This window comes from Pyxicephalus adspersus, chromosome 1 (assembly GCF_032062135.1).
Source record: "Pyxicephalus adspersus chromosome 1, UCB_Pads_2.0, whole genome shotgun sequence".
NCBI classification, from domain to species: Eukaryota; Metazoa; Chordata; class Amphibia; order Anura; family Pyxicephalidae; genus Pyxicephalus; species Pyxicephalus adspersus.
The window spans coordinates 9650626-9676354 of record NC_092858.1 but is presented as its reverse complement, the minus strand read 5'-3'; positions in this window follow the sequence as shown (position 1 = coordinate 9676354).

The following is a 25729-nucleotide window of genomic DNA, read 5'->3' as shown; positions in this document are numbered from 1 at the left end:
AAATAAAAACTGGAAATTATCAATAAATTATATATATATATATATACATATATATATATATATATATATATATATATTTAAATGTGCATATGCAACTATTCTGTGCAGAGGCTGCCGGGGGTTTCACTATTTCTGTCTGAACACTAGATGGCAGCAGCTGCAATGTCAGCTTTCTGCCTATAAAAAGAAAAACTGCATGTCCCATGATTCCTTGCATTGCCTATCATGGATGGGGGTGGTACATTTGTAGTCTCAGATCTACAGCACATTGGGGTGGCTACAAATAGACACATTGTAAATGGAGCATGAATTGTAGCCACTGGTATTAAGGTGTTGCAGTTTTCTGCAAATGATAGAGGGTGTTTCGGGGGCTAATTGAACATATAGAACAACAGATGGAAGGAATTATCAAGGAATAAAGCAAATATGATTTTTTTTGTCGTTAGTGACACTTTTTAGCAAGGTTATAGGCACATTGCAAGTGAATAGATACCCAGGCATGGCAGTCCCCATATTTCTCATAACAGGTGTTATTTAAAGACTGCACCCATCAGCCTAAAACCTATCAGCAGGCACATTTTTGCAAAGGACCTATGTGCCCTAACTGCAGTATGGAGTTCTGTTCTCAATAATTGGGGAGGGGGTTGGTAGTTGTCATGCAGCCCAATGCCAAAAGAAGATCTGCACCATTTTTCCAATGCAGCACGCCACCATGCATGGAATTTGCATTACTTTTAATAGCACCGGGCTGCTACATGACTGCATAGGGGGTGCATTGTTTTAATATGCTGGGGTACCTTCCAAAATAAATTGTAATTCACCACAGTACCTGCATTGCAGCATTATGCTTTCATGGTGCACCTAGGTCTGGATGAGCCCTAAAATATCCAAAGGGATCTTTTATTAAAGCAATGAATCTGACAGCAAGCATGCAGGTGAATGTTTCTGGTGCATGCAATTTAAATGACAGTGATTGATTCACCTTTTTGTGAAAGCATTAGCTGGCTGAGACTTGCAGTTCTTTTATATTCAGAATCCCTTTAGTTGTCCATGATTGGTCTATGAGATTTGCTTGTATAGAAGAATGAATACTAAAATTCAGAAAATCTTTAAGTGCCGAGTATTACCAAAGGAGAACGGCCCAATGCACTAAGAGGATTACAGAGAATTCTGTTTACATCAACGGCGGCCACATCTGAAGTTCCGACCTCTCCATTGTGCGGATTATATAACCTCCACAGCTGTCAGATGGGGCGCCTGGGACTCAGTGGGTAACGGCCCGACATTTCCAACCACATATGAAGATAAAGGGATACTTGTACCAAATAATGAAAACCTGGAGCAATGTTAGGGGTACAAAAATTAAAGCTGCCATTGGTGAGATTTTAACTGTGCAGACTCCAGCTTGCATTCAGTTTAGGGGTTACATATTCCTGGGTAAAGGATCGAAGTAGGGTTTGTTAATTCTGGATTTCTTCCCCCACCTGTTAGATTGTCTTCGGAGCAGGGTCCTCTCCTCCTGTGTCACTGTCTGTATTCGTCTGTCATTTGTAACCCCTATTTAATGTACTGCGCTGCATACCATGTTGGCGCTATATAAATCCTGTTTATTAATAATAATATTAATAATAAAAAAAGATAAAGAGAGTAGAGAGATGAGCACAACAGACTGCTGCTTCTCCTCCTCACAGACCAAGTGCGATTTCAGACAGAACATAGGGGTCTGCAGCAGGCACAACTGTGCTCTTAGCCGGTCTCATTAAACCTAATGGCAGTGGTTGGGCACCGCATCGTGCCGGTAGTTGTGGTAGATTGCAGCTTCCGGCAACCCAACAGCCATTCACTTCTATTAACCTGAATGCAACTATATTCATCCGCAGCTCACTGTGGTTGGAACGCAGTTGAATGTGGTTGCAGTGCTTTTCCTTTTATTTATCACATTCCTCATAACAAAACTTCAAACTCAAGTGCATGACACAGAGGTGAAATTCCTGTGCGGCTGAACTGGCAATACAGCGCTCCGTAATATGCGCTACATAAATCCTGTTTATTAATAATAAAAATATTATTAATATAACAACTGAGGGTGGCTAACAGCAATGTTTTGAGCCGCAAATCTAAAAGGGGCCTTAGGGTTACCTAACCCCCCTAGCATTCTAATTCTCTCCGTATTTCAACGCAAAAAAGAGTTACTTTTTTTGCATTAAAAAATTCATTTTACATTGTAGGCCTATAATTCTTAGGCATAATGCACTGAAATATGTCCAATATTTAATAAATTTAATACATGTAATGATAAAAAAACATGAAAATATGTTACATAAAAAAATAGTGAAATATATAATATAATTGTACAGAAGCATGTATAATATATAAATAATATAATCATCTAAAGATTTCTTTGTATTGGACTCAATAAAACTAATTTGTATTGAATACAATACAAAATCATGCACTGACGTCATCGGGAAACTCCTGCAATCACCGGCTGGAGATCGAAGAGGAAGGACATGTCCCCAGGACCTGCGGAGACCAGCAGGACGCCGGGGGACGCTGAAGGAGCAAGGTAAGTGTTTTTTTTTTAAAGTTTAAGTTTTTTAAAGTTTTTTAAGTTTAAAGCGACCCCGAGTGTGACTCGGGTTACCGCCTTTAGCAAGTAAAATCCACCACAAGTCACATTCGGGAATACCACTAGGGAGGTTAAAGTGGACCTATCATCACATTTTTAACATTATATCAAAAGATGGCTATTCCTTTTATATATAATGGGAAAATGTTTTATTTTTTTAATACCTTTTTTACATTTTTGGGGCGCTTCCTCCTGGGATTTGGTGTGTGCTGCTTCTGCGTATGCCTGAGATCGGGCATGCATCATCAGGGGCTTTCCTATAATGTAAAAAAATAAAGTGCAAAACTAATACATGCATATCAGACACTGCCAGCAGCTGCAATTATTACTATTATTACACAGTGTTTATATAGCGCTGACATATTATGCAGCGCTGTACAAAGTCCATAGTCATATCACTAGCTGTCCCTCAAGAGGCTCACAATCTAATGTCCCACCATAGTCATATGTCATTAATAAGGTCAATTTTGGGGGGAAGCCAATTAACCTAACTTCATGTTTTTGGATTGGGTTAGCTGGGCAATACCCAATTACATCAGTAAGTGCCATGCAGGAGGGACAGCTGGACCTCTTCCTTCTTATATATACATCAGTGCCAGCTTAGCAGTGACAGGCCTGTGGCGGATTAGCTGAAAATCTCCCCCCAGCAAACGTTTTCTGACAGTAAAATCCGCCACTAACCACCGTGGGCGATCAGCTTTCTGCCGCTGAAAACAAAGTATTACAGAAAAAAAAATTGAATTCATCTGCGCTATGAAACACTTTAATTAATCGCCTGGAGTTCAGCTGTAAGACACCAGGGCATGCCTTACGGTGCCAAGAAAAGTAGTTTCTAATATTTTTCTTCCTTTTCTCAACATCAGTTGGGGATTATAAAGACTCAAATCGTATTATTTTGTTTGGAGTAGATTGAAATATGTCAAACTATAAAACTATATATGAGAAATAGACAGAGAAAGGTTTTTTTTGGCAAACAAAAAATTGTATTAATGATAGTTCCTCATAATGCAAAGAACAAATATTCACTGATCCCCGATTTCACAGTATGATCAGTAATAATCGGGGTAGATCAATTGCAAACTAGACAATAGCCATCTAATAGTATGCCTTATGTGTAATTGGTCGCAAAGATTTGCATATCTGAGGTTGTGATACCCGACGCGTTTCACCTGATGTGGGCCTCCTCAGAGGTAGCGATACATTAAGCAAGGCCTACATCAGGCAAAACGCGTTGGGTATCACAACCTCACGTATGCTAATCTTTGTGACCAATTACACATAAGAAACATAGTGGGCCTGATTTTTAAAAGCTCTCCAAGACTGAAGAATATAGACGATCATGGGTGAATCTGGGTGATCCAGAAAACCTGAATGGATCTGGTCAAGGATTGAAAACATTTCCCAAATAATAGCAAACCATTTTAAGAAATCCATTTCAGGACTGCGGGAACATCCATGTTTTTCATGGTTTATGTTGGGGTACACCTTGGCGGGGCTATGACAGGAGTGGGCAAACTTTTTAACTCAGGGGCCACAATCTAACCTAAAATTTGGCAGACTGGCCGGGCCAAATGGGAGAGGTTATGCATCATGATGCCACTTTCTGATCTGAGCCAGCGATGGGAGAGTGGGCGGGTTGTTACGCCCACTTCCCTGAGCCCGGGATCTAAACTGTTTTATCTGGCCCGTTGAACTCTCTCTCTACTCTCTCTCTGCTTTGGCTACATTGTCACCAAAGCAGAGTGAGCACCCAAAGTTGGCCATCTTTACTCAAATTTGCTCCGTTTGCCTGTGCCAAAAACTGTCCTTACAGTGGGACTCTACTAAATACTTATTTTCATGTAGAGTGGTGTTAAAAATCACTTTTACTTACCTCCTCCCTTGCACTGGAAACTTTCCTCTTCTTTCTGATGCTTCAGGATGTAGGTTGTCCCTTGGGGATCCATACTTGCATTGCAGGACTGCTGATCCTGCATTCTACGTGATGACATCATTGAGCAAAAGGAAAAAGTATGCAGGACCTCCAATTTAAGGGTAGTTTTGACTTAGTTTTAGCTTTATTATGCAGTTTATATAATCCATTACAACCACATTCAGAAACTTTTGCTTTTGGCAAGGATTCCAACTTCTATACCAAAATTCTGGACCAACTTAAAGCTATAAAATATGGTGCTGTGTGTTCCGAGCACCATCGATTTGTGAGGAAGCCAATTAACCTATCGACATGTTTTTGGAATGTGGGAGGAAACCCACGCAAACACGGGGAGAACCTGCAAACCCCATGCAGATAGAGTCCCAGCCTGGGACCTAGTGCTGCAAAGGTCACCATACCACCATGTACAGTGAGGGAAAGAAGAAGTATATGATCCCCTGCTGATTTTGTATGTTTTTACTCTGACAAAGAAATGACCAGTCTATAATTGTAATGGTAGGTTTATTGTAGATGTGAGAGACAGAATAACACCAAGAACCCCAAAAAATCCAGTGCTCAAAAGTTAAAGCTTGATGAGTGAAATAAATATTTGATCCCCTATCAACCAGCAAGATTTCAGGCTCCCAGGTGCCTTCACTGTATGCAGGTAACGAGCTGAGATTAGGAGCACCCTCTGTAAGGAAGCGCACCTGTACCTGTATACCTGTATAAAAGACATCTGTCCACAGAAGCAATCAATCATATTCCAAACTAGCCACCATGGCCAAGGCCAAAGAGCTGTCTAAGGATGTCAGAGACAAGATTGTAGACCTTCACAAGGCTGGACTGGGCTACAAGACTATCGACAACCAGATTAGTGAGAAGGTGACAACAGTTGGCACGTTAATTGCAAGATCTCCCCTTATGGTTGCAATGATCATGAATACGGTGACGAAGCAGCCCAGAACTACACGGGGGGAACTTGTCAATGATCTCAGGGCAGCTGGGACCATAGTCACCAAGAAAACAATTGGTAACACACTGCACCGTGAAGGCCTGAAGTCAAGATAGCACATGTACAGGCCTGAATGATCCAGAGGAGAACTGGGTGAAAGTGTTGTGGTCAGATGAGACCAAAATTGAGCTCTTTGGCATCATCTCAACTCGCAGTGTTTGGAGGAAGAATGCTGCCTAATGACCCCAAAAACACCATCCCCACCATCAAACATGGAGGTGGACACAATATGCTTTGGGGGTGTATTTCTGCTAAGGGGACAAGACACCTTCACTGCATCGAAGGGACAATGGACGGGGCCATGTACCGTCAAATCTTGGGTGAGCACATCCTTTCCTCAGCCAGGCCATTGAAAATGGGTCGTGGATGGGTATTCCAGCATGACAATGACCCAAAACACACGGCCAAGGCAACAAAGGAGTGGCTCAAGAAGAAGCACGTGAAGATCCTGGAGTGGCCTAGCCAGTCTCCAGACCTTAATCCCATAGAAAATCTGTGGGGGGAGCTGAAGGTTCAAGTTGCCGAACATCAGCTTCGAAACCTTAATGACTTGGAGAGGATCTGCAAAGAGGAGTGGGACAAAATCCTTCCTGAGATGTGTGCAAACGTGGAGGCCAACTACAAGAAACGTCTGACCTCTGTGAGTGCCAACAAGGGGTTTGACACCAAGTACTAGGTGATCTTTTGTGAAGGGATCAAATACTTATTTCACTCATTACAATGCACATCAAGCTCTGACTTTTGAGCACTGGGTTTTGAGGGTTCTTTTGTTGTTATTGTGTCTCTCACAGCTACAATAAACCTTCCATTACAATTATAGACTGGTCATTTCTTTGTCAGAGGGCAAACGAAGAAAATCAGCAGGGAACAAATACTTCTTCCCTCACTGTATGTAATAGATGTTTGTTCAGGGTACTCCCAAAGATGCCATCATTTTTACAGGTTCAAATTCCAAAGACCTACAGCCAGAGAAGTTTATCAAGAAAAGCAGAGAAACGCCAATATAAAAATACAGCCACGTAGAAGATAGGCTGAGTCTTCAGAATTAAGGAGAATACTTTTATCCTGTCTGTTGCTGTAAATGTTGCTGGCTTTGTGGAATTGCATTTTTGAACCTCGGTAGCCTGCAGCACATCTTAGCGGTCTCATCCAAGGCAACGTTCACTTGATGGAGAATTACTCCATAGACCAGGTGATCCCAACGCCCCCTGGGAGCCATAAAGACGCCTTTAAGCTTGTAACAGACAGATGCTCCCTATATACCCTCAGTGATGGTAATCTGTTTTGTGGCAGAAGGAAGATAAAGTGGTAATTAGGAGACTTAGAAGGATTACCGACATTAGGAAGATGCACCTTTTTCTAAAAAAAGAAAGCCGGCTGTAATGCATTTCCAGGGGTTTACAGATGATGGTATCTTTAGTGCTAACTGTAAATAGAACATACCGGGTCTGATTTATTAAAAAGGTAGACTATTATGGGGGAACCTTGGGGCATAGCAAACATGCAATGCATTTCATAAAAAAAATTTGCTATTAGCTGGCAATTTTTTTAAATCCTGGACCAGATCCATTCCAGATTTGCTGGATCAACCAGGTTCTCCAATGTTAGTCTATCCTCTATGGTATTGGAGAGCTTTATTAAATCAGGCCCACTGACTTTTGTTGGATAGAGCTAGGCTGGCCACACTTAGAACTCTACAATTTTATTAAATCTGGGGAAATTATTGCTGTTTAGCTGCACTGCCCCCCCAACATTGACTTCTGCAACCCTTGCACTCTTTTTCCACTATGCCACTCCTCAGTTCCACCTTCACCCTTGCTTACCTCTGCATCTCTGCTCAATTCCACAACTGCCTGTCCTACAACACTGATCACCTCTGCATTCCCCCCCATCACTGACTGATGATGTACTACCCTAAACCTTTACCTCCAGAGCTGGTCAAAGGTTAGGGCAAACTGGGCATTTGTCCAGGGCCATTACTATCTTCAAGGCATCAATTAACAGAATGGCTGGGGTACAGAAAGTGGGAATGCTGTGGATTTGGGGTCCCTAATTTTGTATTTACCCATTTTGTCCAAAATGGTTCCTGACCCTCCATTCCCTCCAACACATCTGCACCACTGACCACCTCTTCCCTTAATACCAGGCATATGCAGATCTCCAAGCCGCTGCATTGCATGAAGACATGCAAGTACCTAGAGTGTGGGTGGCAGCAAATGTAAATATTAGTAGGGCAGGAAAGTGGCAGAGAGCTATAGATAACCAAAGTACAGGTGGCAGCAGATGAAATGTATATACCAAGAGGACAGGTGGCAGTAGTAACCACATACCATGCAGAAATAGCCGCGGTCTTGATCTCTCTCCCTAATTGGACCCTGCAACCTGTTCCTTATGTGGAATTGGCTCCCTTGGGAAGTAGCTTCAGCAACTACTATGGATTGCTTTAAGAAAAAGCTGGATGATTTTTAGAAGCACAGAATATACCTGGGGATTAAGGCTTTAAAGTAAAAATAACAGAGACTGTTGATCCAGGGAACATCCGATTGGATGGAATCAGGAAGGAATTTTTCCCTGTTGGAGCAAATTGTACCAGGGGTTTTTTTTGCTTTCCTCTGGATCAACTATGTCCATAGATTTTTATATCTGGGATATGTTTATTTTCCTAGTGGTTACATTTGATAGACCTATGTCTTTTTTTCAACCTGTAACTATATGTAACCTATTTTACACAATTCACTGCTTTCTGTCTTCATGCCAACTACAAATAATTTATTAAAAATATTTAGCTCCTATCCTTTTCATTTCTGAACTCTGTAGCTGTCCCAGTGTACCTTTGAGGTCAGCATCCAATTACTTGGTCTGGTCTGCTTTGCATTGTAGGTGGGTCATGGATTTCCCCTGTATTGGGGTGCTGCGGGCAACCTGTGTCAGCATGTTCCCTGCTCACTTTTGGGCTATTTGATGACTTTCCAGCTGAGATTTAATTTTTTTATGGCCATACCACAAAAAAGTTTTTCATCTTCAGCTGTTTTGCTCCTGGCAAAACCCATGGCCAAAATATACATACCTAAACTGTACACATACTGGGAACTGGGGGGTCACCTTGGCACTTTCCATAACCTTGTCTCAACATTGAACCCAATATCATCACTTTTATCCATATAGTAGGGAAGTTACAGTGTAAGTAGTAAAGCTACACCCGGATGTAGCAGAGTCATTTTTCTAAATATGAATCACAAATCTGGATGTACAGAATTAGGAATCAATCCTTTGGCATGTATATCTGTAAATTTATGCATTATGTATTGCCAGTTGCTCGGAGATTAAATTTTAAATAATCTGCCGTTTGCCAGGTTTTGACGATTTGGCCTGTAACAACTGTACACAAGCATGCTTTAGGAGTCAGGAATTGAAAAACAGTTGACAATTTGCCAGATGCAACATCACCACTTTTCCTTTGTGATACAGTGAATGAATTTCAGGAACAGGAACTTGCAATCAACAACTCAGCCGTACCAAACAGCTCCCAGCAAAACAATTTTAGCTTTACCCTGCAATGCTATAGAACAACCATTCTCAACCAGGGTTCCTCCAGAGGTTGATAGGGGCTCCTTCAGTTGTGCTTGGATAATGACCGCCCATTTGATGTTGCCTGGGTTAATTGCACTTTTAGCAGACATAGTGGTCCTGTGGGGGATAAGGGTTTTAAAAGGAGTGTGGGGGACCTGTGTTAGATGATGGCTTTTGGAGGAGACTGAGGAACACTTCAGTACACTATGAGGGCTGGAGGACACTTTTGGTGGTTGGGATACTATTGAGGGCTCTAGATCTGCAAAAGGCTGAGGGAGGTAGGATAGGGAGCAGGCTGGGTTTGGAAGATTTTGCAGCTCTAGGAAGTTTTGGATTCTTGTGGAGTATCTTGGAGGACCTTTTGGGAGGTTGATGGTACTGTGGGCCATCATAGGAGGTCGGTGGACACTATGAGAAATGCAAGGTACTGTGGGGATCTGCATACAAGGATTTTGCACCCTCCTCCACTTGCTATCAGTTCCCCCCAAAACTTAAAATTTTATTGGTCATATGATGTGATAGAAAACAGAACTTCATTCCCCTAGGTCACCCATACTGATATAAAGTTTGCTGCTTTGCATCAAGAAAAAAAATGGTCTACCATACCTTCTCGCAATATCAAATTGGGCGATGCACTGTGCTAGGACACTCAGCATCCTAGAACAGGGCATTCATTGCCAACCTGCAGCCCTGGTAGCTCTCATGTTAATTTTCCACTTGTGTTGGGCATCCACATCTCCACGAGCTCCATACATCTGTGGTGGTAGGTCCACTTTTAATATTGCACAGCTTGCAAACACAGCAATTAAAGCTTTTTTGCAGCTTAATTGAGCAGATTAAGGAAAATGTTGTATATTGCCAAACCCCAGAGGATTCTAGATGAGAAAGAAAATAGTTGATAATATATTTCTGGAAAAATCAGGTATTGCAACATGATGCAACACAAAAATACTGCAGACTTTTTTGTTTGACTTTTAGTTTTTAGTTGCTTCAGGTATGTTTAGGATTCCCTAACAGCAAGATCTCCTTGCCATGATTCTTCACTCAGTTTCTGTCCATTTGGGAGCTTTGTCCCAATCCACCCTTGTCGGTTCCATCATCTCCATTTATATTGTTCATATCATAAAATACAATAAATTCTGCAAGAATGGTGGGGACCCCAAATAATGGAGATGGCAGGCATACAGACCTGGGAACCGTATGCAGAGATCAAGAGATGGAAGCAACAACCCAACATATGAATTGTCATCAGACTGGCCCTTTAAATAGACCAGAGGAAAAAATTCTGCTTTTAAACCCAAACAACTCCATGATTTTTAATTAATTAAATATTATGAAATAATAATGGAATGATTTCTGTGGGATGTTCGGTTAAATGTCGTAAATATATTTTGCTTCATTTTCTTACTCGAGAGACATTATGTATTCATTAAGTTATGCATTAATCATGATCGCCAGGCTGGAGATCAGTGTGCTGAAATAACTCAGAAGATTACATTAAATGCTTGTTATCGACAAATTACAGAAGGACGGCTTTGGTTGGGTGTGACGCAGGCTAAGAACCCGCGCAGCAGAAATGGGATCTGGAAAGCTACATTCACAGTGATGAATGTATACACAAGTAACATTGATAGAAAGGAACTTTTCCTTCCATAAGATTGAAATATATTACTCTTGTTTCTCATCAATGCTGCCTTTTAATGATGTGCGGAGTATATATGTATGGTGGTAATCTCAGAAACTTTCATGGACCTATTTATAAATCCATGGGTGAAAGCCTTTAAAAAAAGTCCTCCAACTCTATGTACTGCATGCTGTACAACACTAAAACTTTGGGAATAGAGAAGAGAGACACTTTTTGGATCTAAGTAAGAAGACAAATGACGCAGCCCTGCCATGCTCACATTTTGCCAACCGTTAAACATAAAATGCAAAAAAATGATTGATTAGACAGACAAGGGTTTTTTTTCATAACTTTGACTCCTTTATGTACAATGGTTGGATGAAAAGTTTAGGGAATACAAATAACCAATTGTAATAGTTAAAAAAATACTATTTATAGAGAAGTATATATCCACTCAAAAAGACAGACAACTGAGGAAGAAAGGGGGACAGAGAGATCTGAAGGAGTGACAGTTCCTCCAAATCAGAGACAGTTGGGGGTGTGAAGAGGGACAGCCCCCTCCAAATCAGAGACAGTTGGGGGGTATGAAGGGGGACAGTCCCTCCAAATCAGAGACAGTTGGGGGGTATGAAGGGGGACAGTCCCTCCAAATCAGAGACAGTTGGGGGATATGAAGTGGGACAGTGCCTCCAAATCAGAGACAGTTGGGGGGGGGGTGTGAAGAGGGACAGTCCCTCCAAATCAGAGACAGTTGGGGGGAATGAAGAAACACAGTCGGTGCTCAGTATCCAGGGGCAGTTCCAAAGGGGTTACTGGGTATGCTATAGAACAACCTCATATCCCCTTTGCTCCCCCAATAAAATTGCAGCAGACTGGCCAAACATCAATCATTAAACAAAAATAAAAATTGTACAATGCACAAACTAATGAAGTATTTTCTCCCAAAAACTCTACCTGACAGCATTTGTTGGAGGGGAACTTCAGTTCTGCGTTCATAAGAAGCAATGTTGCCCCTTTTTACTTATACTTATCTCCCCCCAGTGCCCTGTTTACCCACCGGAGCAAAGTAAAATACCTGTAACCCCATGTAAGCTCTGATCAGACTGACTTGGAGCCCACACTGGGATTTTTTATACCTGGATCCAGTGGGCAAATGAGAACTTTTGTGCCGGTGTGCTGTCACTTGGGTGCACTAGGACTGGACTACCCTGATACATACACGAGTCTTATGTGGCTCTGATTGGGAATCAGCATCAAGCAGGTACTAATTAAAGCTGAACTTAAATTTTGTTCACAAAAAAGTCCTTTAAATATATTCTTCAATAGCCTCAAACAATGCAAATTTGCTCTAGGTATACATATGCACCAAATGCCCTTGAAACCCAAATTAAAAAGAGACAACATCACAGTGCTGCAGATCACCTATGCAAGGAGGAAATGAATGGGAGGAGCCACTGATTGCCACCTGCAGAAAATTACAAGGGGGTGTGTGCAAGACCAGCCACCCTGCACAACAAGAGAGAGTAGAACTGACTGGTCTATTTTTAGGAAAATTTGGAAAGTTAGTGCAGTGATCTGGAAGAAATACACACAGGCCAACAACATTCAGTTAACAATACACATGCTTCTTATTTATTTATCCAAAGGGTTCAGCTTTAGGTGAATTTTAGCATTAACAGGTTCACTGTAGTTTGATAATTCGGGACAGGGGCTGATTAGATCCAGGTAGAATTTATAATTTTTATTAATATTAATATTATTATTATTAAACTGGATTTATATAGCGTAAACATATTATGCAGCACTGTACATTAAATAGAGAGAATTAAATATGTTGGTGTTATTTATTAGTTTTTTTTTTTTATTTAAATAGCAAAGAACTAATATTTATCAGTGCATCTTGATAATTTCTATTTGATTCCCCAAACCTGAGGAAGTCACATGATGACCTGGATAACATTTTGTGAAATATCACAGCATGGAACATACCTCACAGCTGTGCTGGCTCTGGTTCGATAAAAGATATTTTTACTTTTAGGCATCCGTTTGTCTTTTTGTTTCTCTTTGCATTGATTTTGTAAACTGACTCTGGTCTGAAGGTCATGTAAGGCCTCTGTGCATTGTGCTGAAGATCAGCGCCATAAATCAGCACCAGATTCCCAGATCTGGTGCTGATTTATGGCGCTACAAACCCTGGCAAAGAACAGAGGGATTTCAACATCAAATGGGAACTTTCTAAAACGGGGAAAATCCGGACATGCCTCCAATCAGCTGTGACCGCAGGTTCCCTCTGTCCAGGTTCTCATGGTCCCTGGGCTGTACTTATCAATGATAAGTATAGCCCAGGGACTGTGGGAACCTTTTTGGTCACAGCTGAACTCATATGACTAGGGATGAGCGAGTTTCTCGCGGCGAATTCGGCTGTTCTCGCTTACTGAAATTGTAAGCGAGACCGTCCGGTTTAAATTCGCCAAACGAGATCAATTTAAAAAAAAATTTTCAAAAAAAATAAAAAGATCGCAGGCTGTGCTGATCAATGAATGCAGCCACAGCCGGGATTCCCAGGGCTGCAAGACTGAATGCGACCCTGATAATCCACTGCGATCCCGGGGCAATAGAGGTTAATTAACCTCTAGTGCCGGGGACCTTAATGATTTTCTCCAATGGTTTCGCGAAAACGGTTTGCCGAAATTTCACAAACTCATCGGAAGTTCGAGGAAACTTTCGCGAGAATGCCGGAGGCCTCTCAATGTAGCCTCCCAGTACACTTGTGTTACCGCCACCTGCATTTTCCCTAGTTCGTTCGGCAAGAACACGACCTCATGCCGAATCACAAGGCCGTTCTCGCTTACATGTTTGGTAAGCGAGAAAGGCCCGATTCTCCGCCAGATCAAAATAACAAATCTCGCTCGCTCATCCCTATCCAACACCTTGTGTCTTAACCATATCCTAATTGTTGTCCTCCCAATGTCCATACTAATCTATTTTATGTATCCTCTATCTTAGCCACCACATCAGTTACATATTAATCAGTGAAAATACACTAAAAATAAATAAATAAATAAATAAATATTATATATACATACATATATATATATATATATATATATATACATATTTATATATTTATTTAACCTAAATACAATAAACCATATCCATTATTATAAAATATACTTGTCCTAACCCTTGAATATAATCACATGCCACATGCAATACTTTTGTTACTCAGTAATGGATTCAACTTCCAGGCTATGATAAAGCCAATACAGGCTGAAAGCCAAACTGTTGAGACAGATAATTTGTCTTTTATGTTGAACCTAAAAGGAAACCTCTTAAATAGAATTATTTCATCTTTTGCTGAACTGCTGGTAAAAAAAAATATTACATGTAAGGGCAAAACGTTATAAACGATCATTACCATTCCCTAAACTTCCACCTACGGCAACTAGATAAAGGTGATATTATCTTTCCTCTGACAATATCTAAAGAATATACAGATTTCCAAATCAATGGGATTTGAATCTCTTTGATTTAAAAAATCTTGGATTTAGAATACTCGTAACTCAGCCCTGTCAGATGATTTTGTAGCCTGCTGCAGCTGCATGCAAAAATGGTTCCCATCTGCTCTAATTTATGTGAATGCGACTAGATAGAATTCACTGAATCTATGGCCCTGATTTTTTAAAATTGTCCAAGGCTGGAGAGAATATACTTTCATCAGTGAAGCTGGGAGATCCAGCAAACCTGGAATTGATCTGGTCCAAAATTCAAAACAATTGCTTGCAAATAGCAAAAAATTTTAGGAAATCCATTCCAGGTCCATTCATTGGTTAAAGTGTATACTCTTTAAAACATCAGAGTCTATGGCAAAAGGCTGCAGCTCATTGTGGGGCTGAAATGAACCCTAAGGGGGATAAAGCCAAGTTTGGCACCCTTACATTTATCCATATTCCTTTTATAACATGGATCTTGTTAGCCATTGACTTAATTCAGCAGCAAAATCTTTGATATACTGGCCAGGGATTGTGGAGGCTTTGAATGGGTCAATGAAGGAACTCATTTTCCTCTACTAGTATCTAACCCAGGAGAGCTGAGTGTAGGCCAGTAATGTGATTACGCGGTGGGCTGATGCAGCGACATGCACTGCTAAATTAAATGAAGGCGCACTTTATGTCTGTAATTGTGTTTGTCTGTGATGAGGAAATCTCTATTCTTCTAGCATACTGTCTGTGTTGGTATTGTGGTTAAATTGGCAGGGCACTTGCAGGGCAACCCAATGCTTGATTTACAGTGAGGATTTAGTTGTGAAATGCAAGTTTAAAATGTTTTCTTACAAATGCGTATTATTATGATGGATTTCAAGTGTAGGTCAAGCCAAAAATCATTCTTTTTTTACTGCTATTTAAGAGTTTGTTTCCATCACTTTCTGCTAACAACATTTGACAACAACAAAAACTCACAATTATTGGGACTTTTAAGGCCAATTTATACACTTCATGAAATCTTCCAAATTACGTTAAAAAACTTTATTTATTGCATCATGGTAAAAAGTAAGAACACATAAAAAGTTAAAACAATTTACATGAATATTCATAAAAATCTCCAAAGTGGGTCACCAATTAAAACTATGTGTGTCCCCACTTGTTTCTACGCATTTCACGGAATGAATTCCACTTCCTCAAGATCTACAAATGAAAAGTATTTATATAAACTAATCATTAAATCATGATTGAAGATGTTGAAATCAACTCAATAAATTGTTTTATCCTGTTCACACACATAAGATCACTTACATATTAGTCCTGAATCATGATTTAATGTTTATATAAATACTTTTCAATTGTACATCTCCTGTTTTCATGAAGAAGCAGAATTAATTCCGCGAAACGCGTAGAAACAAGTGGGGACACACATTAATTTAAGGGCTGTCCCTCAGGAGACTATTATGAATATCCATGTACAATTGTTTTAACTTATTATGCGTTCTTACTTTTTAACATAAAGTTTTTCAATGTGTTTTGGAAGATTTTATGAAGTATATATAAATTGGGCTTAAAAGTCCCATTATTGTGGGTTTGGTGTGTTTGTTGTCCTAAGATTCAGGGATGTGGCCAGGTGAATTTATGATTTATGATTATTGGTTGATTTTAGTATCTACTAAGGAACATTTTACCAGACAAAAAGTAAGGAAATTTGCAAAAGCAAAATCAATATATAATAAACTGATTTTTGTATGGTAGGGTAAAGTTTATTTTAGTCTGTGTTCATGTTGCAGATTTTCACTGGCTTGTTGTAGTGACAAACGTAAAGGAAAATCTCTCTAATGGAGCAGTGAAAGTCAAAAATTAGTTCTAGTATGTTGTCCTTATTATAGTTTAAAATAGGCAGTTGAGTATTGCACGTTTTCAGGGCAGATATTGCTGCAATTCACCAATCTTTGAATAAAATCAGGTTGAATATTAGAAGGTTCGCACTGGGGGCCAATTAACCTAACTGCATGTCTTTTAGGGTGTAGAGGAAGCCCACATTAGCACAAGATGAACATGCAAATTCCATGTGAACATGGAGTTTGCAGGTTCTCTCTGTGTTTGCGTGCGTTTCCTCCAGGTACTCCGGTTTCCTCCCACATTCCAAAAACATGCAGTTAGGTTATTTGGCTTCCCCCCAAAATTGACCTTAGATTGTGAGCCCCTTTGAGGGACAGTTAGTGACATGACTAGAGACTTTGTAGGACGCCCCCTGAAGTGAAATCCCTCTCCTCCATATGCATTGTGGAGGAGAGGGATTTACTGTCAGGGAGCTTTCCCTATTTACCGCGGTTGCGAAAGTATCAACGCGGGCCGCGGCAACTGCAAGGGGGTGGGACCGGAAGCTCTGGTAGTTCCTAAAGCCCCCTGCCCGATCCGTCAGCCAGGGGGCATTAGGCTGGAATGAACTACCGGCTAGGCCGTATCTGGCCTAAAGGCCGGAGTTTGCCGACCCCTGGTCTAAGCTAAGACTTAAACCTAGGGCCTAGCACTGCAAAGGTGAGAGTGTAAGCTGTTCCAGAATACTGATTTCCTAATACCTCCAATAAAAAGAAATCCCAGTATTAAAAAAATGACAGCAAGAGAATTCTCACATCTACTGGTCAGGTTTTCAACCTGCATATGAAACTTGTTTGTGATTGGTAATATACAGGGTAGAGTGGGAGGAAGTTAGACCATGCTGGCTTGGAAGTTTGGATTGTCACAACTGTTTTTATAGTCATAGGTTACACACAAATTTGCAGAGGCAGCTTTTATCTGGCAGCAGCATAAGCATTCTTTCTGAATGACTTCGGGAGGAAAAGTCAGCCACAGGAATTATCTTTTTTTTTGGAAGCTCAGCTGAACCCTGCCCATTATGATAAGAGGAACAGTAACTGTGAACAAATATGGCTTCTTCGTACAAGCAAAGAAACAATTAATATTAGATTGCAATATGGGTAACAAACATGGAAAGGTTACAGGTGTCTGTAATCCTCTGGAGCAGTGGTCCCCAACCTTTTAGACGTCATGGAACACTAAATTGACAGACTCCGGACCGTGCATGTGCGGGGAGCCGTGTGTCACTTAAAGGGGTAGAAACTTCCCCCAGAGTGACGTCATCATGTCAGAACCTGCTTACTCCAAAGACACAAACTGCCCACCACCCTGAGCCTGCGATGCATACTGGAGACATGGTCTGTGTCACTGACCGGTGTACCCCCCAAGTAGGGTCCTTCTCCTGACCCTACTGGAGATTGCGTGGACCACAGGCTGCGGACCGCTGCTCTAAGGCAGTGTTTCTCAACTAGGGTTCTTCCAGAGGCTTCTGGAGGTCTCCTTTTGACAGCATTGGTGCTTGGAAATTGGCTGCTAAGGCACCAGCATCTTCACATGGAAGGTGGAGGAGATCCCTCAGCATGTTCTAAGCCTTGACTTAGGTCAGCTCAGCTACCAAAGAGCTTCTTCTCTCCCCGTGACAAATGGAGTGGTGGTGAAGTGAACAGAAGGTAAGATTCTTTGATGACTTCTAAGTGGAACTATACTCTTGTTCCCTATTGACGTCAACATCCTCACTCTGTCTTTTTCTGGATTTGACCATCTTGATTCACCATTTTGGGATGACCTAACTGACATTCATTCAACCTGGTACCCAGCAAAGTGTATTTTCACTGAACGAAAAAAAATGGATGGATGTTTGATTTATCTGTTATCTGTTACCAGTTCAGCTTTAAAGAGAACTGGTTCATTTTCCAAAATCTGCCAACACACTGATTTATTTAAAAATGCATCTATCATCATGTAAGCACCTAAAAAAAACTCCTGCTTATCAAAAAGGCTAATGGCCAAACTTTTAAAGACACTTAAATGATAAACTTCTTGGAAATCCTATTCTTGAACTCCTAAGGTGTCTATGCTTAGCCTAATCTCTGTGGACTCTATTGGAGAAGCCATCTTCCTAGAAACTTGCAAGAAGACATACTGATAGATCCAGAGGCAACTGAAAACGCATCCAAATGTTTAATATTTTTGTCAATGGCTAGCCCTGCTACCTGAAGGATTCCTCAGGTTTTTACAGGAGAAGAAGAAGGAGAAATTTAGTGTAGATGGGAGAAACCTGTTGATTCTGGAAGTATCAAGGTGCTTTTCCTTGGACATTTAATGTGTCCTATGAAAGGTCTTACATGTCAGAAGACGGTCCTATACAGCTAATGAGGAACATTGAACCTTCTCCAAAACACGTGACACCTGAAATAAATCCCTATTGCAGCAGATGACTCTGGAATATTCAGTAGTCTTCTTTTATGTCCATCTATCTATCCATGAAGTACATATTGCTGGAACCCGGTGTTACAGAATAAAACTTATTGTATTATGTACATGATTCTTCTGTTGCAAAGTAAAACTGATTTTTTTGGCTGCACTTGGGTTAAGTCTGGTTAAGCAAAGCATACGACCTATTACATGCACACTTCAATGCACTCTAATCATTTTACAAAGATTGGATCCGTTTTTCCACAGATGGAAAATAAAAGCATATTACCAGCTACCATCGCCTTGTGAATTGAGTGGAAAGATATGTCAACTTGCATGGTCAAGCAGTAGCTGAACGCCCTTATAATGGGCTTGCCTCAAACCTAACCGCTGTACTCTCTTACTCCATTCCTCTGACATTGATTACTGTTTTGGGGGTTGATGCAAATGCCGCTAGACAGAATGTGACTTGCAGAAGAGACAGGAAATGCCCCGCGGGAAACACAAATTCATAATTAGTCTCCAGCATTGATGGTTTGAAGTCTCTTGATTAGAACACAAAAGACAAATAGTTACACAAGACTGAACTCAAGCAGAAAGCAGATCCGGAACAGAGGAAGAAAGGGATTTTATGTTTTCTTGTAATTTTCCTTTATTTAGAATTTACTAAGAACAGAGAGCAGGTAGACCAAGTCCTACACTCCAACAATCCAATGTCTTAACCACATCGCATTTGAAGATTTTTTCATAAGCAATAATTTTTGGAAGAACAAGAATCATTTTTAGTGTTGGGAACCAGCACCAATTCTCGACTTGGCGGTTTCAACATTGAAAACAATTGTAAGTGCTCCTTTATCCTCTGACCCCTTTTGTTAACCTGAACCTTATTGTTACCCCATCCCCTGAACCCCCTATACATAACCCCTAAATGAATATTAAGCACCAACTTTCTCGTCTGTCTCGTAACTTGATTCTTATACTCGACCCATAACGCAGTGGTCCCCAACCTTTTGGAGTTCACAGACCGCTAAATGCAAAGACCCCAGACTGCGCATGCGCGGGGAGCCATGTGTCACTCAAACTTCCCCCAGAGTGACGTCATGATGCCTTAATTCAGCCCACTCTCCCATCGCAGAGCCCGAGCATTGCGTATCAGGCTTATCAGAATATTTTTGCCTGACATGAACGGTTGGGCTCACCTCGGGCAAGATTGTGTAGCCTAATGTCGTTCATGAATGCGTCAGAATAGATCCTTGAACGATTGATGGGGAACACAGTGGGGTGCTGCTTGCTCGTCCACCCTCCTTCCTTTTCCATGTCCCTGTGTGTGCGGTGGTAATTTGTTCATCTGTCACTCTTTATTAATGGAAATGATCATGAAAGGTTGTTTCCAGTGACAAAAATTGTACATGTGTATGCAGCCCTAGAGTCCTTTAGTACAGCGGTAGTCAACCTTTCGGACCTCACAGACCACTAAATTCATAATTTTAAATCCCGCGGACCATTAATATGAATTTTATTAAAAAGATAAATACATTTGTAAAGTAATGATCTTCCTAATGGTGCCTGACGAGGACTGTGGAGGATCTGATTTATTGATCAGCGCACGGTTAAGTGAATATCATTAGTTATTACTAGTATTATCTTTGGTATTACTAAAGAAATGCAAAATATTTGTTTGCTTTTTCTCACTCATTATGGGTTTATTTTATTGGAATCCAAGACCAAACAAGAAAAGATAGTTATCAAAGTCAAACTATTTGATGCCATTAATCTCCCTAGCGGTAACCCCGAAAAAAATTGCTACAAGTGGTAACCCCGAGTCACACTCGAGTTGGAACACCTAGGGAAGGTTAGTAAATAGAGCCTTACCTGATCCGCCGGGGTCCCGCGCCGTTCAGCACCGCGATCTCCATCTTCTCTTTTCTTTCTTCTTCCTGCTTCTGCATCCGATGAGTCACCGGGGGAGTTCCCGGTGACGTTGGTGCGTGTGTATGTCCCGGCCGGGTGGGGCGGGAAATTCAAAATCCATTTGTATTGCATTCAATACAAAATAACTGTATTGAATGCAATACGTTGAATTTTTATGTGTAAAAGCAGTACATTGTTTTCAAGAACATTTATTTTACAGTATATATAATAGTATGAGTATAATATGTGTTTTTTTTTTTTAATTAAAATTTTTTTTTAAAATTAATTTTTTTTTTTTTTTTTTAAATTTTTTTTTTTTTTTTTTTTTTTTTTTTTTTTTTTTAAAATTAATTTTTTTTTTTTTTTTTTTTTTTTTTTAAAATTAATTTTTTTTTTTTTTTTAAATCTATAGATTTTTTAATGTATTCAATTTATTATTTTTACATGATTTTGTGTTTTAAACTTTATTATACTCATACTATTCTATTATACTGTAAAATAAATTTTCATGAAAAACAATGTACCGCTTGTAGACATATAAAACCGTAAAGAAATGAATCGCTAGGGAGGTTAAATATAACAGGTAAAGAAAATACACAGGTAAGGTCATACTTACCTAAAAGAGCATCTGAGAAATAAACAAATAAAATAAAACAATGGGATGGGAATCGGTATTCACGGAGTGAGGTGACTATAATGGTGGAAACAATACTGAAGCGTATGGCTTAGCAACGCCTCATACAACTTAATACTACACAGATGTCATGCTGCGCCTCCTTTATTTTTCCGTCTCTTGTACAGTTCGTAAATTTAGTGCAATATAAAGGCAAAAATTGTCATTTAGAATATAAGAATTTATTAGAATATAAGTTTTGTTTTTATTAATAATAAAATATAAAAATTGCAAATAATGTCTAATTTTTCTGTGGACCACCAAAATTTTCTTGCGGACCACTGGTTGGCGACTGCTGCTTTAGTTAGTCAACATAAAAGGAACAATAGGGAGGCTTTGTGGATGGGATCCATTAATTGATCTGATATGCAATTCTGACTTAGAGCGGAACTAAACCCGGCAAACTCACTTCATGTTTCAGTGTTAGGCACCGCCATCTTCTTTCTGTTCTTCTGCATCCGGTTGATCTTTGGCCACCTTGATTGGCCGTGCCAGGATGACCTAATCATAGGCACATGCAAGAGAAGCCAGAAACTTTTTAGAAACCCAGTGCAGTCAGACAGGTAATGCTGCTTACAAATGCGCAATTGAAAACAAGAACAGAGTATATTTATCTGATGGAGGTATAATAGATATAGGCCTTAGATAGAGCCTAATTGCCAACCCCAGAGATATTCAAAATGAAAAACATAGGATGGAAAGTAGGGTTTTTTAGGCAAATGAATTCAGTTGTATTTATGATAAAACCCTATATTAAATTTCACAAGTTAAAGCAGTTTGGTATGACTCAATTTCTAACCAGAATATACAAATGTTTGGTATTTATGTTGTATATGCAAGTCGATAATGACACATTTCGCCCGGTCTGGGCTTCCTCAGGGGTATTATATGTATAATGAGAATGCACAGAGGTTCATTTGCAGTATCCATATGTAAAGCAAATACATTCAGTTAGTACATGTAATGGTAATAGTGAATACATAGTTCAGTAGTTCATGCTCTGCTCTATGGAGAGGGGAGGGGGAGAACGATGGAGCGGCACCCTGCTGCGTGCTCTCCACCTTCACTTCTATTAAGATTGTTCGCCGTCCATCGTCTGTGGATCCACCAGGACGGACGTTCGGATGATGGACGATGAGCGCTGTACACGCGCCAGATTCTCATCTGATATCGGCCCTGAGTGTGTACGTAGCCTTAGTCACATTTTTGCAGAAAGGAAATCGACTCATTCTGCAATAATGGCCTGTCTGATCATACAAACCTAAAAGTAGAACTATAACTTCTAAAATGCCCAGGTTCATTACTGGACAGACTGAAAAAGTTAAGGTGGCTTCAGACTTTTTTTTACAGCCTAAAATCTTTTCAGCAAGCAGCAAAAATTAGACATAACTTATAAAAGGCTGGTGAATGTGCCTAACATTACCCTTTCCCAAATACCTTAAAGAATCTCTATGCCCAAAAGCAAAAACTGTATATAATGTAGTTTATTGTTGCCATGTAATATTTCACCTCACATTTTTTGGGGGGCCCCCAAAGGAATCCTAAATATGAACTGCAGCTGGCCCGCCACTGCATTGAAATAGCGCTGCTACTACAATTCCTGGCATCACTCGGGTCTATAGACCAGCGGGCTCTCTGCCTATGCGTGGCCCCGCATTGGACTGTTTTATAAACGCAAATAATGCTGGGAATTTTAGTAGCGGCGCTATTTCAATATAAAGGGAGTTCTAGCGGCGGGCCACTCATAAGATTAAGCTCAGCATTGGCCATGTCTGGCTTTTCCAGCACTTTTCAGCTTTTCCTTGCTACTTCAAAAAACAAAAAATTAAAGGCAATGTCTCTAAACTAAAAATAAACTTAAATAGTTGTCAAAGAATAAGTGCCACCATCCTGGGAGACCCAGTCCATGGATACTTGCTGACTTATTAAAACCCACAGGCAGTGTCAACTCACATAGACTCAAAGCTCTTAGGATTGGGAGTTTGGTTTTTAAAGCTAGGTACACACGTGCAATAATTGTCGTTAGAAAACAATTACGACAACGGTTATGCACTATTATTTTGAATGATCGTATTGTGCACAATTCTGTACATGTTGTAACGATACGATTGTTCAAATATAATCCACCAATAGTGTACACGATCGTTTGAACAATGCAGGAAGTGACATGTAAATGAGAAAATTAATTGCAGAAACATCCACGATCACTGAACGACCGTACACACAATAGATTGCGAACAATCGTCGCCCAATCGGATCAGCCGGGACGGTCTTTTGTTTCCAGTGACAATCCTCGTTCGTCTGCGTCATTGTGCACTTTTTTGTTAACGATTATCGGATGAATGGTCGTTAGTTGTTCGTTTCCAATGATCGAGGACTCATTTGAGGGTTTAGGTTAAGTGTTATGTGTTCAGGTATAAGAGGGTAAAGTGAGGGTAAAGGGAATGCTTTAGTGTCTAACGATTTAGTGGCCCCCAGTGCCGAGAGCTACTAGCACCAACGGAGACCTATTGTGCCGCTTCACCAGGGCATTTTGCATAAAAAGCTTCCTCAAAGTTTGTATTCCCTTAATTTATTGTGTGCATAATTTCTGGTGATTTCCACTCGATATGTAAACTCTCGTCTTTTCCCCCAGGGGTTCACAATGAATCAGTGACTGGGAAGCATATATGTCTATTGTGCATTATTGATTGAGTAATGTAATAATGATGATGCACAGATAGCGCCTCTGTTCCCTCTAAAATCACTTGAATACATGAATACAACCAATTTTCACACATTACCTGAGCTGAATCAATCAGGAACAATGTCTGTCACTTATGAGATCAGCAATACAAAGTGTACCAGTTCCATGTGTGATGTGCTGATTAATGTCTGACACCGCTGAGAGGTGACATCAGCTTGATGAATAAGGATTACCAGGGGTCAAACATTACAAATCACAGATTTCACTGATTTATTTTCCTGAATGCTAAACTTATGGCCAACAGCTAACTACAGATTTATTATACAATTATGTGAATAGTTTTACCTGGAAAGGATTTGTAACATAGTTCAGCCGTGTGATCCAGGCACCCTTTCCGGACAGCACAGCCAGGTCAGTGACCTCACTTTTTTTGCATAGCTGTTAAAGAATTCAGCTTGGTCAAGGAGTTTGCCAACTGGGCCGTAAGGAGGCATCACTGCGCTAGGTAAAGAGGAACTAAACTCGTTGGTGGGTGGTGAGTTTCTGCTATATTCAGCACGGGGTACTTGCTGATTTTGGCACAGACTTACCTGTGTACAGCCGCCCTGCAACAATGACAGGTGCAGAAATAGTCTTTGCTGCATCAGAAGAAGAAGAAGCCATCTTTGCCACTGGCTCCATGCTGGATTTCCAAAAGAATCCTGTTTACCCATTGGATAGCCACTGATGATGTAACTCTTGCACATGCACCACCGATCCGCCCAATTGCTCTGGGGGTGTCCTACATCAGGTCCTGAGTTGTCCCGACATTCGTCCCGGAACCCCCATCTTCTGCTCTGCCTCCTGCTTCCTTAGCCATCCTATGTCACCCGACCCAGACGCGAGATCAGCTGACGTAGATAGGAAAAAAATTTGCCTACCTCACTGCGCATGCGTGGGATCTGCAAATTTTTCTGTTTGAGCGAAAAGGCTCCTTCTGCGCATGCCCAAGATGCTCGGACATGCACAGAAGGAGCACCCAAGAGCCCCCCGGGATGTGTGACCTAGGTATCCGGGAAGCTTTGCGCTCCCATTCATTCTGCCAGGCGATCGAGAATTAGGGGGCATTGCTGTACCCTCTTTTATTTAAAAAAGGGTGTTGCACTAAAAAAAAAAAAACAACAGAATATTTACTTTACATAAAAGGGTTGTCTACCCTTTTATGTTGAGTGACAATTCTTGGTTTAGGTACGAGGTAGACAATTTTATTTTTTTCAGTTCTAGTTACTAAGATTTTTTTAGGTCTGCTTTAGGTTGGTCATTCTTTTTACTCTCTCTTACCTCTCTTGCAATGGAGAATGATTGGCACATGACACAGCCTCGTCCTGTGCAAAGATTACCGGAAGCTTATACAAGGAAAGAATCTTATCCTAATTGTACCTATATCTAGCAGTAGATAGTCACATTTAGGTGGACTTGTAATGGACTTGTTAGGTCGTTCATGTAATAATGTCTGACAGCTTTCCAAGCCGCTTCATTACTTTACCAAGGTAGAACCGATGAAGTGCCATGGAAGGTTGTGAAACATTTCCAACATTACAAGAATGGGTGCAGTTGACTGTGAATATCTACTGCTATACATACAATGACTTGGATATATGAGAAACTTCACAGACATACTATATCAATATTTATTAATGTATATATTAAGAAAAGAGTGGGGAAGGGTAAGACCCTTAGTACATTGCTGTCTGTGAGATTCTTTTTCTTTAATTTCCCCGGTTAGAGCTGTCATAAAAAAAAAGGTTAACTTTAGAGCCAGAAATGAGGGAGAAGTCCTAAACTGGAAAACCTGCAAGGTGGTAATTTAGTGCACTTTAAAGAAATTTCTTCTCACTTCTTGTTTCAGCTCCAGGACAGAAAGTAGAGGAAAATTGCAAAGAAAAAAACAAAAGAAAAAATAAATTATA